Source organism: Candoia aspera, chromosome 5 (genome assembly GCF_035149785.1).
Source record: "Candoia aspera isolate rCanAsp1 chromosome 5, rCanAsp1.hap2, whole genome shotgun sequence".
Lineage (NCBI taxonomy): Eukaryota > Metazoa > Chordata > Lepidosauria > Squamata > Boidae > Candoia > Candoia aspera.
Genome location: NC_086157.1, coordinates 14,682,552 through 14,699,406, shown reverse-complemented (window position 1 = coordinate 14,699,406; position 16,855 = coordinate 14,682,552). Strand labels below are relative to the sequence as shown.

Genomic DNA, 16,855 nt, shown 5'->3' with positions numbered 1-16,855 from the left:
TTTACACTCAAATCCAAAACCTTTATTACATTAAATCTAGATTTGAAAACAGTGTAAAATTCCACATTCTTCCTTATTCTGCCCCCCACCCCCAAACTCTAGTGAATCTTATGATGATTAAAGGTGTTAAGGCAATTTCTACTTCTTTTATGAAGCTATAGGTTTCATTGTTCCATGGGCATCTACTGGGAGGGTAAAAAATTCAGGATGGCAGTTGCTTCCATATGATTGGAGCTGTAACTTTTATTATGTGCACAGGATGTCAAAGCACATACAAAAGAGATGGGGCTTCAGTCAGTTGACCACAACCTCCACCTTTGCTATTTGCATAGCCACTGCATAGTAATTTAATTTTAATCCATATCCTTTCTTCAATTTGGTGTAGCAGAGGCACCATGCTAGAACCTGGGAGACCGTGGGTTCTAGTCCCGCCTTAGGCACGATGCCAGCTGGGTGACCTTGGGCCAGTCCCTCTCTCTCAGCCCTAGGAAGCAGGCAAGGGCAAGTCACTTCTGAAATCTTGCCAAGAAAACTGCAGGGACTTGTCTAGGTAGTTGCCAGGAGTCAACACTGACTCGAAGGCACCAAAATAAATAAATAAATAAATAAGTGTGTGTGTGTGTAAATATAAAAAATTAACACAAAAACATATGTTAAATTTATCTTTTTTTTATGCTCATAGCAGCATTCTTGTCTTTGACATCTGATTTCTACAACCAAAGATCAAAATGGTTTTTTTAATCTGTCAAATTATTTGTTTGAGTGATTATATCTGTACCATTAAGTTGTTCCATTTTAGATTTTTACTCAATTATTTGAATACAGATAAGGAGAAATTCCCCTTTTAATCAGTATTGTTATAATTTGTGCATATTGTAAGCCATTTTTGTCCTTTATTATTTATTATATTTTCTTATTATTATTTCTGTCCATACAGTGCTATTGAAGAAGGAATATTTTCTAAAATGTGTCAAACCAAATAAACAGTTGTTTCCTGATATTTGGGATTCTCCCTTCTCTCCCTCTTTAAATTCGCTAACAAAAATACAGATAAATCCAAGATTTGTAACTGATATATTAAAAGCAATGAAAACACAGTATTTTTAGTTAAGTTATCTCTCTGCTTTCATTTCTAAAGAAGTCATAATCTGGACCCTTTCACTAAAGTCAGAATGAAACTGATCAAGGTTAAGTCTCTATTTCAATTTCAGTTCAGTATCTAGAAAGAAAACATAGAGTATCACAATGATAGGAAAGTTTTCTGGCTCTACTACTGAATTCCTAGGCACCAAAGCATGCATTATGCAACTATTCATTATCAGACTTATCACCAACAGTATTTCATACCATATCAATGTGATATCTCCCTGTTATTTTGCAGGGCTTCACACCTAGCAGAGGTTTTTACTACTATTCATCAGTGTGCAGATTATGCACACACCTAAAACCCTTTCTTACTCATGTAAAGTTACTCTAATGATAGTGAAATCAAACCATAGCTTTAGGTAATAGTAGTTCCTCCTCCTGCTTTGCCTCTGTACTGGCTAAAATTCACTCTATATGAAGAATAAACTGCTTGGGTTTTCTTTCATTTTAGCGGATGTCAGGACCTGGAGGATCTCATCAAAGTGAATTGTATATCAAACCAGGAAGGCATGGAGTAAGTTGTACAGTTGAATCAACATTACATTCTGAATCTAGTTTTGAAAACATTTAACTCACCTCACCCTTTTAAAAAAGGGTGAATCAAATATTGGTATGGTGATAGTTGTCTTATCAGGCAATTCCTTCATGAAGTTACAAATGCTAGTTTCTTACTGAATTGTTAATATATACAAATGAAACCTTGTTTTAATGGACTAATTGGGAGTAAAACTCAGTCATTCACAAATGTCTTAAATATGAAAATGTATCAGAGTGATTTACATCATTTACATGATTTCACAATGTGAAGGACTGTAAATGGACAAAAAACAACTTTGTACTATTTGCATCACACAGAGGTCACAAATTGTCTCATTTGCATAATGACTTCATTGTGCAAATGTTGTAAATCATCATAGAAGATCCATTGCATCCAAAGTTAATTATACTGAGATCCAATAAACCAAGGTTTCACTGAACACTTTACTCTTTCCTTCCAAATGCATTGTAACTATGATGCACGTTTATGATAGATTGTCAAATTTATGTTCCATCTTTTCACCAAAGACACTGTTCAAGTGTTTATTGCTTATAAAATAAAGAATTATAATTTAAATATTAAAAGAAATACATTAAAAGAAATTAAAATCCATTCTACTAAATAATAATTGAAATCTCTGCACTTCCTTCTACTAATTTTGTTTCATTCCTAAATAAGCTGTGACCTGGATAGTTTCGTTGAAGTCAAAGGTAAAAGCAATCAAGGGTAAGTCTCTATTTCCAGTTTGGTGACTTTTAGTAGTATTAATGGGCATGTTTTAGCCATGGTCAGTCACAAGTGGGGTACCACTTGAGAAAGAGAATACCAAATGTGAAACTAAATAGAAATGTCACAATTACATGAACATCCCCCTACTGCTTTGCTCAGTTCCCAGAATCTATAGCCTGAGCACTTTTTAATCACATACTTCCTTCATTATAAAGCTTCTATACATGAAAGTTCATCTGTGAACTGGGACATACTATTTTTGCAGGCAATCCAATTCCAGAGGTGTTTTGTACTACAGCAAGACAGTTTGCAGTTTATGCAAGGGACAGGTTAAAAGTATTTTCTTATTCCTGAAAAATACACTAGTGATAGGTGTTGATGTTGGGCCTCCCTGTTTATTCATGCGTCAGCCAAAATGTAAGGTATGTTAAGTGTAAATGGCCCTTGTTTTGGCTTCATCTTTGTATGCCCCAAGGTCTGAGTAATGTCACCAAAGGGAATCTTATATCTAATTAGTATGGCAAGTGAGATGAGGCATTTGGATTATATCCTTAATCTAGTTTTGCAAATAGTGTAAACAGGGTAATTAACATATTTCTAGTTTCATCATCATCAATATTATTATGTATATACAGTAGTTCCTTCATGAAGCTACAATTTCCATAAATAGGCAACAATACTAATTGTCTTCATGGACAGATCCATGTAATATTCTTGGCAACAACATGACATTAGTTTGCTATTGCCTTCTTTTTAAAAAAATTGTTTTGCTAATATCGCAGGGAATTCCATTCAAGTACTGTCCACTCCACACTCTGCTTAATTTCCCAGTCCATACAAGGTTGCAATGTCCTGAAAAACAATTTCTATAGTTCCTTACTATTTTTTTTAATATGAAAGCCAGTTTGGTCTAGTGGTTAAGGCAATGGGCTCTGTGAGTTCTAGCCCCACCTTAGGCATGAAAGCCGGCTGGGTGATCTTGGGCCAGTCCCTCTCTCTCAGCCCAACTCACCTCACAGGGTTGGTGTTGTGGGGAAAATAGGAGGAGGAAGGACTATTAAGTATGTTCGCCGCCTTGAGTTATTTATAAAAATAATAAAGGAGGGATAAAAATTAAATAAATAAATAAAATATTGACATGCATTTTTTTCATTAACATTGTATGATATGGGTTCTCTTCTTATGTGAGAGAACAGATATAAAAATTATAGTTTAGGTTTTTTATATTTTTGGCAAATATCCCAGTGTAACACACACACAGTATACTATAAGAAGAATTTCATCAATTAATTCAAATTTTCTGGGATTTAGAACTAGACCAGTCTTTCTAAGTTACTTGTTATACAAGCTTTCATATCAACTTGGGATAAGGTCCCATAAATAGAATTTCTTGTAACACAGTGCTGTAGCATCCAGACTCTTGCCTTCCCCCAAGAAATTTCTAACACCTGAAAAATGTGGTTATGTATTAGATTTTTTTCACCTATTATAAAATTCAGTGTTTATTTGCATGCAGGGAAATTAGTGTTCTGAGACTATATTAAAGTGCTGTGAAGTTGGTCTACCACCACAATTTCAATAACCTTCCCCAAAAGGGGAAGGCTGGAGACCAGTCAGTAGTTATCTGGATGAAGAGGGATGGCCTCTTCAGGAGCCAGTGCCCCACAGCTTCTTTCAATGCTGCCAGAAGCACTGTGAATAGAACCTTCATATATTCTAAAAGTCCATAAACATTTAGTTCAAAAAGGCTGCCTCTTATCTTTACATCAGAGCAAATTGTTCTGTTTATTCTACCCAGAAAATTGGGTCTGTGTATTTAAATTTCTGGAGGCAGATAAAAATTCAAAAAATTTTTGCTTTAGTTTCTCATTTTGACACTTATCAATGTATGTATGTACACATGCATACACACATTTGGGAGCAATATCCATTTAACTCAATGAGACATGCATCTTAAAATGGAGATGCATAGGATTGCACTGCTTATAACAAAACAGTAACTCTGTAATGCAGTTACTTACCAGAAAATTATTTGCTCTAGTCTTCTACCTCCCTCTGCTCCGCCTTAGTTGCATTCTTTTGTTTGCCTGAATCCTTTCCACTGCTGGCTAATTGTGCTTTTGGCACAATTTTGTCAGCAATAACATTGCAGCACCAGATTCACTTCAAGCCCAAAGATGGGGAGAATGGGCTCCATTCTCTGCATTCAAAAATGCATTTTTGAACTGTGGCAAGGTCTAGCTGAGGCCAAATGCTCTTCATATTTAATGGCAGTGGGTACCATTCATTTAGCAAAGCTTAAGGTTTTGGCATAAAATTATCAACATTCAAACAGAAGACAAAGAAGACATTGTGAAGATTTGTGAGGGATACATTCTCTGAGAACTTTCTCTTTAAAAATTTCCCCCTTAACCTTTGGCTCTTTTGTTACCTTCCTATTTTTTAAAAAATCAGAAAAGAGAAGTAATTAATTATTTTTACAAATCTTGCTTTTTTTTCCTTGCACAGGGCTTCCAAACAAAGCTGTGAATCAGAAAGTATTCCAAGGAATCAGTCAGATATGAGCCATTTAACCCAGGTCTCTGGAGACACTAGATAATGTAAATTAATACATTCATTTTTGGATTTTTTTTTCTTCTGCAAAATCCTGCAGTAGGGAGAGGAACATTATAATAATTATTGAAACCTTACTAGTTTTCTCCAATGAGAAAACTGAAATGGAAAAAAATGAGTTTCCTTACTTTTCAGCATTTCATTTGCTACTTAGAGCTGTTGCCCCCGTTTGTTTATTTTTTAATTTTACTCATTTTTACCCCACTTTTCTACTTCAAAAGCATTCAAACCAATTCTTGAGCACCATATAGGCATAAGAGAACACCATATGGGTATAAGAGAACATAAAGAATTGCTGTATCTTGGAGGTTCAAAGAGCTGGGGAAAAACCGTATATATAAAGGGGACTTCTTGGAATCATATATCATTATAAGGGGATTTCTTATTTTTACATCTCATCAATGACAACATCCTGAAATTGGACTGTTCAAGTACTACAGTGCTTTCCAACTACACTAACATTAATCTCTGTGATACCTGTAATTTGTTGTGATGAACATAACATCTATGGAATAAGAATGGCAGAGTTGCTGTTTTGACACAGTAGAATATAACAATTAGGAAGAAATTATTAACACAGGGTCATGCTGAACTATTTGTTTCTGGCTTTCATATTTTCCCTTATATACAGTACTTGTCAGTCACCAAAGACCATTTACCAAGTGGTAATTTGTTAGTGTACATATATTTACTTAATAAACTGACTGCGTTTCCAAACACTGAAAAGAATTCTGCTGCTCTGGGCAGTGTATGGTCCTGTTTTATCTTTCTATCCTGCCCTTAAGAAATCCTATACAAGTAGTCCTTGTTTAATGACCACTTGTTCAGCGACTGAAGTTACGATGGCTCTGAATGAGTGGTACTTATAGCTGGTCCCAAAGTTCTGTCCATCCCAGCACCCCCGTGGTCACGTGATTGCAATCTGGGCACTTGGCAACTGGCTCACACTTAAAAGAGTTGCATCGTTCTCTGGTCATGTGATCACCATTTGCTACCTTCCCTGCCAGCTTCTCACAAGCAAAGTCAATGGGGAAGCTGGAAGGTCACAAATCATTCCGGTAAGTCACTTGCACTCTCCCCCACCTGGCAGCAGCCACTCCTGGCCTGGGCACACTTGCGCCACACCTCACTGGCCATTCATGCACCCTCACCTGCCCGGCAGTACCCAGCCTCGCCATGATCACACGTCACCCTGCTGGCCACCCATGACCCTCCCCCAGCAGTCACTCACACCACACCTCACTGGCCACCTGCACACCCTCTCTTGCCTGGAAGCATATACTTACATGCCTGCTGGCCTGTTTGCAAGCCACATGGAACTTGCTTAACAACCTGGTCCTGTGACATCACGCTTTACAACTGCATCACTTAGCAATGGAAATTCCATCCCAATTACCATTGTTAAGCAAGGACTACCTGTATTACTACAAGAATGCATGTGCCATTCAGGTTGTGAATTCTGTGAAGGACCTATGAAATCATTTCACCCATGTGATTATCCCTGCAGCATGGAATCATGAATGGGCCCAACACCTGTCATTTCTCGAGTGGTTACTTACTACAAAGAGACATAATCACTTGAGTCTGCTGATCATCTGTGTGGTAATACAGTTAGTCTTCCCTTAATGACCATTTATTCAGCGACCGTTTGAAATTACAACTGCACTGAAAAAATGGACTTACGACCTGTGCCTGAAATTACAACTGTTGCAGCACACACACCCCCAGTCACGTGATCAAAATTTGGGTGCTTGGCAGCCCTCCCACACTTACAACCTCAGGGGTGCTTCAACTCGCCCCACCCTCTATCTCCCCCCCATCCCTGCTCTTTTAGAAGCCCTGCGCCCTGCCTTTTGGGGCGGCAAGCTCATTCGCTCTGCGTGAGGCCACCATAGCAAGCTTCAGCCTCCCCAGCCCGCATTCATTCACCCAGCTGCCTCCTCTCCCAGTTCCCCGCACCTACCTTTTGACTTTTTGCCCAGCAGCCATGGGCAAAGCAGAAGCACCTAGTTGCCTTTGCTGTCTCCTATTCAGACCCAGCTTCTCCGGCAAATGTTTCCTCCACGTGGCTCCCTTTGGAAACAGTCCAATTTCAAGATAAAACATTAGTTAATCATTCAAAATACTTTTTGAATGATCAGAAAAACCTGTCTCAAGCTTAAAATGCTTTGATCCTTAGTGATATCATAGTAAAGTCTAGCTTAATGTAAACATTACTGTGAAATGTAGTTGCCACCTGACTACCACCTCTTCCTGCTGTCAACTTAATTATGGAAAGTCCTGAATAGCATGGAAGGAGTCCCCATGATAGATTCTTTCCATGCCACCATTAACTTTTGGAAACTTAGTTAATGCTAGTCATGAAGATGTGGTCTCCTCCCATTTGATCCAGGCTTTTTCATATTGCCATGTGACATATGCAGGGCTGCAAGAATTGCTATCAAATTCTAGCTTTAGATCTCTGTAGTCGAAACATATGAATCAGAACACGGTGATAAAATTCTGGTTGTATTTAATTATTTCAGATGGTGGACAAGATGACTTTTTTGAATGATTACTGGAAGCACAATGTATTTCTAGATCAGCACCCATCCTCCTGTGCTACTTTTCTATTTGTAGAAGTTCTAGGAATTTCACTTAGGCACTTGATTTTTGCTATGCAAACTATGCTCTAAATTTCTCTCAAATCATTCTGCATCTGGGGATGCATCAGTCTCAGTATTGTACAGAAATGTGTTACTTACCACTCATAAATCCTCTGCCTAAAATAGGCAGATAACACATATTGTCCAACGTTTCAAAAACAAACATGTCATGGTTCAGAAACACAGGAACAATAAAAACCATGCATAGCAAGTACTGTAGGTGTATTTTGACACTTCTTCCAGTTTGTTTTGTTTATTTTTGGAGACTGAGGTTCTCTGTATTTTTGTGTGTATTTCAGCTACTTTGCTTCAAGCAGTCATTCAAGTTCAATGGACACTATTGTGTACACAAGAATATATGAGAATAGGTACTTGAAAAATATGTGGAGTATTTTTCCCACATATTTCTTTCTCTACTAATTCAAAACAACTGTTTAAATATGATTTATTTAAACATAAGTACTGATATTTTTTAATCTATGGAATGCCTAACTTGGTGACAAAAATGTCTTGAATATTATGACATCCAGAAATAAAACATGAACATTAAATGGAAGTTTAAAAAAAGATCACTGAAAAAAGAATGTTATATTTATTTGCAAGCTGTACCCCCACAGTGTATTGTATACAGCTAAGCTCATTTATGTGATTGATTCCAGGAAACATGATGCTGCAGTGGTTTGTAGCCCAGGCATACGTGTATGTGATGATACAAACAAGTACATGTAAATACAATTATAACTAAGGTTTCTAAAGTTTGCCTGCATATGTAAAGCTTAATGTTAGTGCATCAGGGGCATTATCTCATTTTTCCTATTTTTCTGTGACTGCAAACACAAGCTGAGAGTTATTTTAGTAATGCATCATACCATTCTTCAGTACCATTCTGTATCATTGTCCTGTCCAACCTGGTGCCTAGTGTGTTGGACTATAATTGTCATCTACATATCTGTACTGAGGATGATGGAAGTTGCAGGCAAACATCTGGAAGACAGGGAAAAGTTCAGAAGGAAGATATTTGTACAAGATAGTGGTAACATAATTTAAAACTGTAGAATCAAATAATTGTTTACTAAAATTAAATAAAATGCAAATATAGGACACATTTACCTGCAGATGCTTGGCAGATTGCTGAGGGAGAAGGAGAAGCATACGTTTGCAATTTAGAATTGAGAAAAGTAGCTATAAATTATTAACTATAAATTATTCATTTCTTTTCTCTCTTCCCTCCCTGCCCAATCTGCTTTCTGAAAAAAGCTTTTAGTGTAATAACCCCTGTAAGTATAAACAGTAGTCTTGTAATGTAATATTAAGCAATTACATATTCAGCTATTTGGTAGAATAACTTTTATTGGGATTACAATAATATGGTGCATGGAATAAACAGATAATACTCAGCTTACTCTGGGTTAATTCTTACATGTATTCTGAAATGATACAGTCCTTTGGAGAGGATTGTACCAATATCATATTGGCTTTAAATTGCCAAATTAATAGATTCTTGCCAGCATTATCATCTCCCCAAATCCATGAGATGTAGTGTGTAATTGAAGTCTTGATGCTCTAGTCTTGAGAATGTTCAGTTGTCAATTTGTTTCATTTAATGCCAAGACATGTTAAAGATTAATACATTTATAGTGGCACATGCTTTCAGCATTCCATGTCTCTCTGACATCATTGATTTCAATTTCTTATGTGTATAGATTCCACAAACTCAGAATAACACTTTATGCATTTGATGAAATGAATTCCAATTTCCAAAAGCTTATGCCATAATAAAATTATTTATTTTTAAGGTGACTTAAGATTCTTGACAAAAATCTTCCATCTTTGCTCAGTTATCCATGTAACAAAAAATGAAAACAGTTCTTGCAATCCTTGTGTTTCACCATTTCTGATTCTGACGTTGTGTCATGCGCTGCCTACCTCTGAATAACGTTCAGACACTGGGTTGCAAAGCAGGCTCTGGTTTATTTCAGGATAGGTACAACGTTGTTAGAAAAAGCTGAGAGTGACAGGAGCGCGCCGGTGCGGGGTTTAAATACCCCGCGCCGGTCAGCGCCCCCTCGCTCTCGGTCACGTCACCCCCCTTTGTCCCATGCGTTGCCCTGCCATTGGTTGAGGGTTTCTAGGATCGCCCATCCTCAGGTTTTCATTCTTCTGCTGATTGCTTTCAGCTGGGCGATCCCCGTGGTATTGCTGCTGATGGCTTGGGTGGCTCCGTGATCCGTTTATCTATTGTTTGTTAGCCGTTAGTCGTTGTGGGTTGATGGCTACTTAACTTGTACCCCTTCACCTATTTCCTTGTCATTGTCATGAGTGCCATTGCGCTGATTACTTTAGCTCAACGGCACTCATGACATACTGCCCCCTTTCCGAATAGTGTTCTCCCCCGGGTTTCCGGGTTTCCCCCATGGAGCTGTCAAAACGCCATTTTTTTTTTTTTTTTTTTTTTTTTTTTCAAAGTTCCCGCCGGAGTAGTTGTCGCCCCTCCCTTTGCTCCTCCCTCTACCACGTGCCTTCCCAGGGTGTGTCCATGGTGCGCATGCTCGGGTTCTGACCTGGCGTGCGCATGCTCCAACCACACCCTGTTTGTTTGGCTCAGTTCGGCGAGGCGAGAGGCGTGGCTGGTCGGGTGCTGCTCAGCTCCAGGTAGGGCCCTTTTTTGCTTATTTGGAGTGCGTCGCCTTTGTTGTGTCTCCTGGGCGTTGCCCCCAGGTTGCCCTGTTGACTTGCTTGCCACTCCCCCGCGGCCAGGGGGCGGGGGGAGGGTGCTGGCGATCGTTTGTCACCACCCCGTGGGCCCGGGGCGGGGGGAGTGAGTCCCGGGGGGGGGAAGGTCCACCCAAGTCGCGGGCTTGGGGGGGGCCCCTTCCCTTGGGGCACGGGAGGCGGGGGGAGGCCTGCGGGGGGGGGGGTTGGTTTTGCTGACCTTGATTGCGGTTTGTCGGGGTATGCCCGGTGGAATGCTCTGGTCAGGTCAGGCGCTTTAACGTTGTGCGCCGCCACCCATTCCGGGTGGGGGAAGTGTTTCCACCTGACCAGATAGTGTAGGGTTCCTCGTTGCTTGCGTGAGTCGAGGATGTCCCTTATCTCGAAGTGGTGTTGCCCGTCGATCATAAGCGGTGCGGGCTGAGGCGTGCTTGGGTGCCATCGGGAGGTGGTTGCCGGTTTTAGGAGGCTGGTGTGGAACACCGGGTGGAGCCTCCGGAGGTTGTGTGGCAGGTCCAGGCGTATTGCTACCGGGTTCACTATTTGCGTGACTCGGAACGGCCCGATGTACTTAGGCCCCAGTTTTTTCGAGGGTTGGGTTGACTTTAGGAACTTGGTGGAGAGATAGGCCATGTCCCCCGCCTGGAACGTCGGTTGTTGGCGCCGGTGCTTGTCGGCCTGCTCTTTGTAAGCAGCCTGTGCCTCCTTCAGCGCCGCCGTGATTACTGGCCATGCTTCCGCGATCTTCCGTCCCCAGTCGCTGGCGTCCACCTGGGGTTCCGGGGGTTGAGGTAGCTCCGGTATGGGGACGAAGTCGCGCCCCGAGACTACTTCGAACGGGGTTTTTCCCGTGCTCGTGTGGACGGCGTTGTTGTATGCGACTTCGGCGAACGGGAGCAGTTCAGCCCAGTCGTCCTGGTGGTAGTTCGTATAGGATCGTATAAATTGCTCTAAGGTGGCATTAAGAACCTCAGTGGCTCCGTCCGTCTGCGGATGCCAAGCCGTAGACAGGGCCTGTTGGGTCCCCGTCAGCTTCAAGAAGGCCCGCCAGAATTTGGAGGTGAACTGTGTGCCCCTGTCGGTCACCACACGTGCGGGACATCCGTGTAGCCTGTACACGTGGATGAGGAAGAGTTTGGCTAGTTGTTGTGAGGATGGGACTGACGTGCAGGGGATGAAGTGGGCCTGCTTTGAGAAGTAGTCCTTCACCACCCAAATGGCCGTTTTCTTCTGGCTGGGTGGGAGGTCCACTATAAAATCCATAGAGATTTCCTCCCATGGGCGGGAGGGTTCTGCCACCCGTTGCAATAGCCCCGCGGGTTTGCCTGGTGCCCGTTTGGCCCGAGCGCACGTTGGGCAGGACGCCACGTAGGTTTTTACGTCTCGCCTGAGCGCGGGCCACCAGAATTGCCGCCGTGTTAGGTGTAGGGTCTTGAGGAACCCAAAGTGTCCCGCTTGCTTGGCGTCGTGTGACCTATGCAAGATCGCCCGGCGTTGCGAGTCCGGGACGTAGATTCTGCCTTCCCCCCATGCTAGGTCTTGCGCCATCGTTACCTTGTCGGGGTTTGCCAGGAACCAGGGGTCGGTTTTGAGGGCGGCGGCGAGGTCCGTGCGCATTCCCCCTGGTAGTTGCGGTTGCCTTCTTTCCGTCGCCGGTTGTCCCGCCGTCGGCTGCGCCGTAGCGTCGAGCTGCCTCCGTGCGCCGCTTCGGGTGGTCACGGCCATCCCCAGTTGCGAGGCGGATAGGACCGTCCCAATGGTGTCTGGGGCGGGCTCTTCGTCTTGGGGCAGCCGGGAGAGGGCGTCGGCCAGGAAGTTCTTCTTGCCCGGCATGAACTTCAACTGGAAATCAAAGCGGCTGAAGAATTGTGCCCATCGGACCTGTTTTGGGCTAAGGCGTCTAGGCGTTCGTAGGGCCTCGAGGTTCCGGTGGTCCGTCCAGACCTCGAATGGTTGGGTGGCTCCCTCGAGTAGGTGACGCCATGTTTCTAGTGCCGATTTCACCGCAAAGGCTTCTTTCTCCCAGACGTGCCATCGCCTCTCTGTCTCGGAGAACTTCCTTGACAGGTAGGCGCATGGTTTCAGGAGCCCCGTGGAGTCTTTTTGTAGGAGGATGGCTCCCAGGGAGAAGTCTGAGGCGTCGGCTTGGACCACGAACGGCCGTTCTGGGTCCGGGTGCGCGAGGATTGGCTCCGTCGTGAACAGCGCTTTCAGCTTGTCGAATGCGGTCTGGCACGCGGGAGTCCAATTCAGCACTGTGCCTGGGTTCTTGGCGCGTCTGGTGTCCCCCACCCCTTTGGTTTTGAGGAGGTCCGTTAAGGGTAGGGCTATCTCAGCGAACCCCCGGGCGAAGGACCTGTAGAAATTCGCGAATCCCAGGAAGCTCTGTAGTTGCCGTCTGTTGCGGGGCCGCTCCCAGTTTAGTACCGCTTCGACTTTTGCGGGGTCCATCTCGATGCCGTCCCCGGAGATTCGATACCCCAAATAGTCTAGGCGGTCTTTGTGAAACTCGCACTTTGTGGGCTTTGCATAGAGCTGCGCCCTTCTGAGCTTGTCGAGGACTTGCCTGACTAAGGTTACGTGTTCCTCGTATGTTTTTGTGTAAATAAGGACGTCGTCGATGTAGACCAGGACCCCTTTAAACAGATGTTCATGCAGTACCTCATTGATGAGCTGCATGAACACCCCAGGGGCCCCCGCGAGTCCGAAGGGCAGTACCTTGTACTGGAAAGCGCCTAGGGGGCAGTTGAACGCCGTCTTCCATTCGTCCCCCTCCCTGATTCGGATGCGATAGTACGCCTCGCGCAGGTCCAATTTGGAAAAGACTTTGCCCGTGGACAGGTGGGCGAGCATGTCCTTCACCAGGGGTAAGGGGTATTTGTTGGACAGGGAAGCCGCGTTTAGGCCCCGGTAGTCGGTACAGAGCCGTAGGGTCCCGTCTTTCTTCTCCCGGAATAGGACGGGGGCTCCGACCGGTGAGCATGCTGGCTCTATAAATCCCCTGTCTAGGTTTTTATCGATGAACTCCCGGAGGGTTGCCATCTCCTTCGGGGTCATCGAATAGATCTTTGGTCTAGGTAGGGGGACGTCGGGCAGTAGGTCGATTCGGCAATCCGTCTTGCGGTGGGGGGGTAGTTGGTCTGCCTCTGCTTCTCCGAAGACCTCGGAGAAGTCGGCGTATTGTTCCGGTAGGTCTGCAGTGGTAGCGGCGTTGTCTTGTGTGGTCGCCTCCGCTCGTCCTACCGTGGGGTTGCTTTTGCCAGCTGGTACTGGTGCTCGATACTCGCCGTCGCCGAATGTGAAGGTGCGGGTCGCCCAGTTGATCCGCGGGTTGTTTTTCGCGAGCCATGGCATCCCCAGGACTGCAATGGGCCGTCCGATGGGCGTGACTACGAACGATGTGCGCTCGGTGTGAGTGCCCATTTGCAGGGTGACCGGCTCGGTTTGTAGCGTGGCTGGTTTCCCCCCCGCTGTGGAGCCGTCCAGCTGGTGGAATGCCAGCGGCGTGGGGAGGGGGAAGCAGCGGAGTTCGAGTTTGGCGACTAGGTCGGGGTGGATAAGGTTTTTTGAGCACCCCGAGTCCACTAGTGCCGCGGCCGTGGTGGCTCCGTTGCCGGCAGAGAGTTGAATTGCTGCCAATATTACGGAGCTTTTGTCGTTTCGTTGAGGTGGTTCGCGTTGCTGTCCCGCCGCCTGCCTCGCCACGCGTTTCAGGGCAAGCGGGGAGCATTTCCCGCCGGCTGGTCGGGGTCGGTATTGTCCTCTTCTCCCCAGTAAGCGTCCCAGCCCTCTTCCGGTGTCGCTGTGGCCACGGTCATTCGGCGGTGAGGGGGCGGCCCCGGGTTGGGTGGTTTGGGGCTAATTTTCGGGGCGGGCTTGGGCGCGCTGGTCGGCGGTCGGTTGGCGAAGCAGTCCGCCGTCTTGTGCCCTAATTTGCCACACCTCCCGCAGGGCTCCCGGTTGAACTTCTTTTTAGGGTATATGGGGCCGGCCATCCCCCCGTGTGGTGCGGGTACCTTTTTCCCGACGTAGTTTGTGTCTTCCGTGGTTGTCATAAGGAAGGTGCGGTGCGCGTGTTCGGCTTTCCCCGCGAGGTGGATCCACCCGTGTAACGTTTCTGGGTCGTCGCGGTAGAGGGCCCATTGGAGAACGTCGCGGTTGAGCCCCTTTTTGAAGATTTCCAGCAGGGTGGTCTCAGACCAGTCGCAGACCTTTCCCGCGAGGGCTTTGAACTCCAGGGCGTAGTCAGGGACCGTGCGTGCGCCCTGTTTAAGTCTCTGGAGTGCGCTTTTCGCCCGTACTTTGGCTAGGGGGTCTTCGAAATAGTTTTTCATCTCGTTGATGAAAGCAGGGAAGGTGGCGAGGGCGGGGGAGCTGGACTCGTACAGTTGGACGTACCAGTCCGCCGCCCTGTCTTGGAGTTTGATTGCCACGGCGCCGATCTTGTCGGCCTCGGAGTCATAGGAGTGTCCGTGCCTCCCCATGAACTCCCTAGCGTTGGTGACGAAAAACGAGAGTTTTGAGGGGGTCCCATCGAAGAAGATGGGGAAGTCCTTTGGGGCCCGGGCGTTTTGCGCGGCCCCGCCTCTCGCTTCCCGGGATGTGGTGTCGGCCGCCTGTGCCGTCTGCTGGCTTTCCGCTGGCTCGTGTGGGTTCGGTGCTTCGCTCGGGGTGTGGGCTTGTGCGGGGACGTCATTGGGTGGCGCGGGGGGCATAAGCGCCTGGAGCATGGTCCGGAGTTCCGTCAGCTGAGCCCGCATGGCCGCGAGTTCAGCTCGTGCCTCCTCGTCCACAGCCCGCACCGCCGCTGGGGCCGGTTCCGTTGGCGCGTCCTCGGGGGGGGGGGGTTCATCGTCCCTCCGCCGCGGGTCCGCTTCCTCCTCCGTCTGATGGGTGTCTCCGTCGTCCTCCTCCGTGTCGAGCACCGTGGGGCTGTCGCTCCACGCCCGTTGCTGGGGTGCGATGTGGGGCGCGGGGTCCTCCGCTGGTTTCGGAAGTCGTGCTGCTCCCTCCCGCGGTCGGGTTGCCTCCGTCGCCATCTCCCCTTGGGGTTGGAGCTGAGGCTCGGGTCGGGTGGGGCGGGCGTCCATGGCTCCGGGAGTCCGCGGTGCCTCTGGCCTCGGTCGGTCCTCCTCTGTCTCTTGCCGCGCGGCTCGCCCTCCTTGCCCGCGCCGTTCCGGCCTCATCTTGCTGGTCTTCTCGCCGTCTACTCCTCCCGCGGCTCGTTGTCGTCCGGTGGGGCTCGGCGAGGCTGAGTTTATGACTCTCAGCTTTATGTCATGCGCTGCCTACCTCTGAATAACGTTCAGACACTGGGTTGCAAAGCAGGCTCTGGTTTATTTCAGGATAGGTACAACGTTGTTAGAAAAAGCTGAGAGTGACAGGAGCGCGCCGGTGCGGGGTTTAAATACCCCGCGCCGGTCAGCGCCCCCTCGCTCTCGGTCACGTCACCCCCCTTTGTCCCATGCGTTGCCCTGCCATTGGTTGAGGGTTTCTAGGATCGCCCATCCTCAGGTTTTCATTCTTCTGCTGATTGCTTTCAGCTGGGCGATCCCCGTGGTATTGCTGCTGATGGCTTGGGTGGCTCCGTGATCCGTTTATCTATTGTTTGTTAGCCGTTAGTCGTTGTGGGTTGATGGCTACTTAACTTGTACCCCTTCACCTATTTCCTTGTCATTGTCATGAGTGCCATTGCGCTGATTACTTTAGCTCAACGGCACTCATGACACGTTGGTTCTCAAAGTAACAGTAAACTATTCATATTTCCTCAATTCCTCTTATCTTGTGTCTATATTGTCCTTATAATCAATTGCATCTTTAATATGTATTTTTATGATTTAGAAATCTGTTAATAACAATCCACTTTGGGTACAATTCTTTTTCTGCATGAGGTCCACTGAAAATAATGAGAGTTTTGCAAAAATAAAGTTTGTGCCCTCTTTGCAAAATAAATAAATAAACAGCTCTTTTTTTCTGGCTTTATGTGTTAACTTTTGTTTTATCTGATGTTATGCTTTCCCTTCTGGACATTTTCCCTTGTGTACATTTGAACAGTAACTTTTTTTTTAAAGTATTATTCACTTAGAACAGATTTGTTATATTGCAGCCACCTTCCTTGTGCTGCTGCTGAAGACTGCGATCCCAGAAGATCTATTAAAACCGTTTATTCTACTTCCGATAAGTAAGGCTTTTCTGAGTTCACACATGAATGTATTACAGTTCATGTGTATTGATTTCACTGAAAATTACTATATTGGAGCTATATGAATGAGTGTTTGTCAAGTTAAATTTATATTGGTGGCAGCAACTACCAGAGCTATTGTCTAGACTGGGCAGATTAAAAACATCCCAAAAGAAGCTAGTGGCAAACCACTTCTGTATTGTTAAAAAAAAAAACTCTGTGTCCATGTCACCAAGAGCTGAGTTGAACCTGAAGAAAAAGCTGCATTCAGAGAAAAGCAGGAACTGTCAA

General features: G+C 45.7%; 1 long non-coding RNA gene across 1 annotated transcript; it reads left to right on the top strand.

The window, feature by feature from the left end:
* Window positions 1-1,598: 1,598 nt before the first annotated feature.
* LOC134498234 (uncharacterized) lies at window positions 1,599-5,008 on the top strand. Its single transcript, XR_010068012.1, has 3 exons — window positions 1,599-1,660; window positions 2,363-2,410; window positions 4,922-5,008. It is a non-coding gene; the product is annotated as an uncharacterized LOC134498234 (long non-coding RNA).
* The last annotated feature ends 11,847 nt before the right edge of the window (window positions 5,009-16,855 follow it).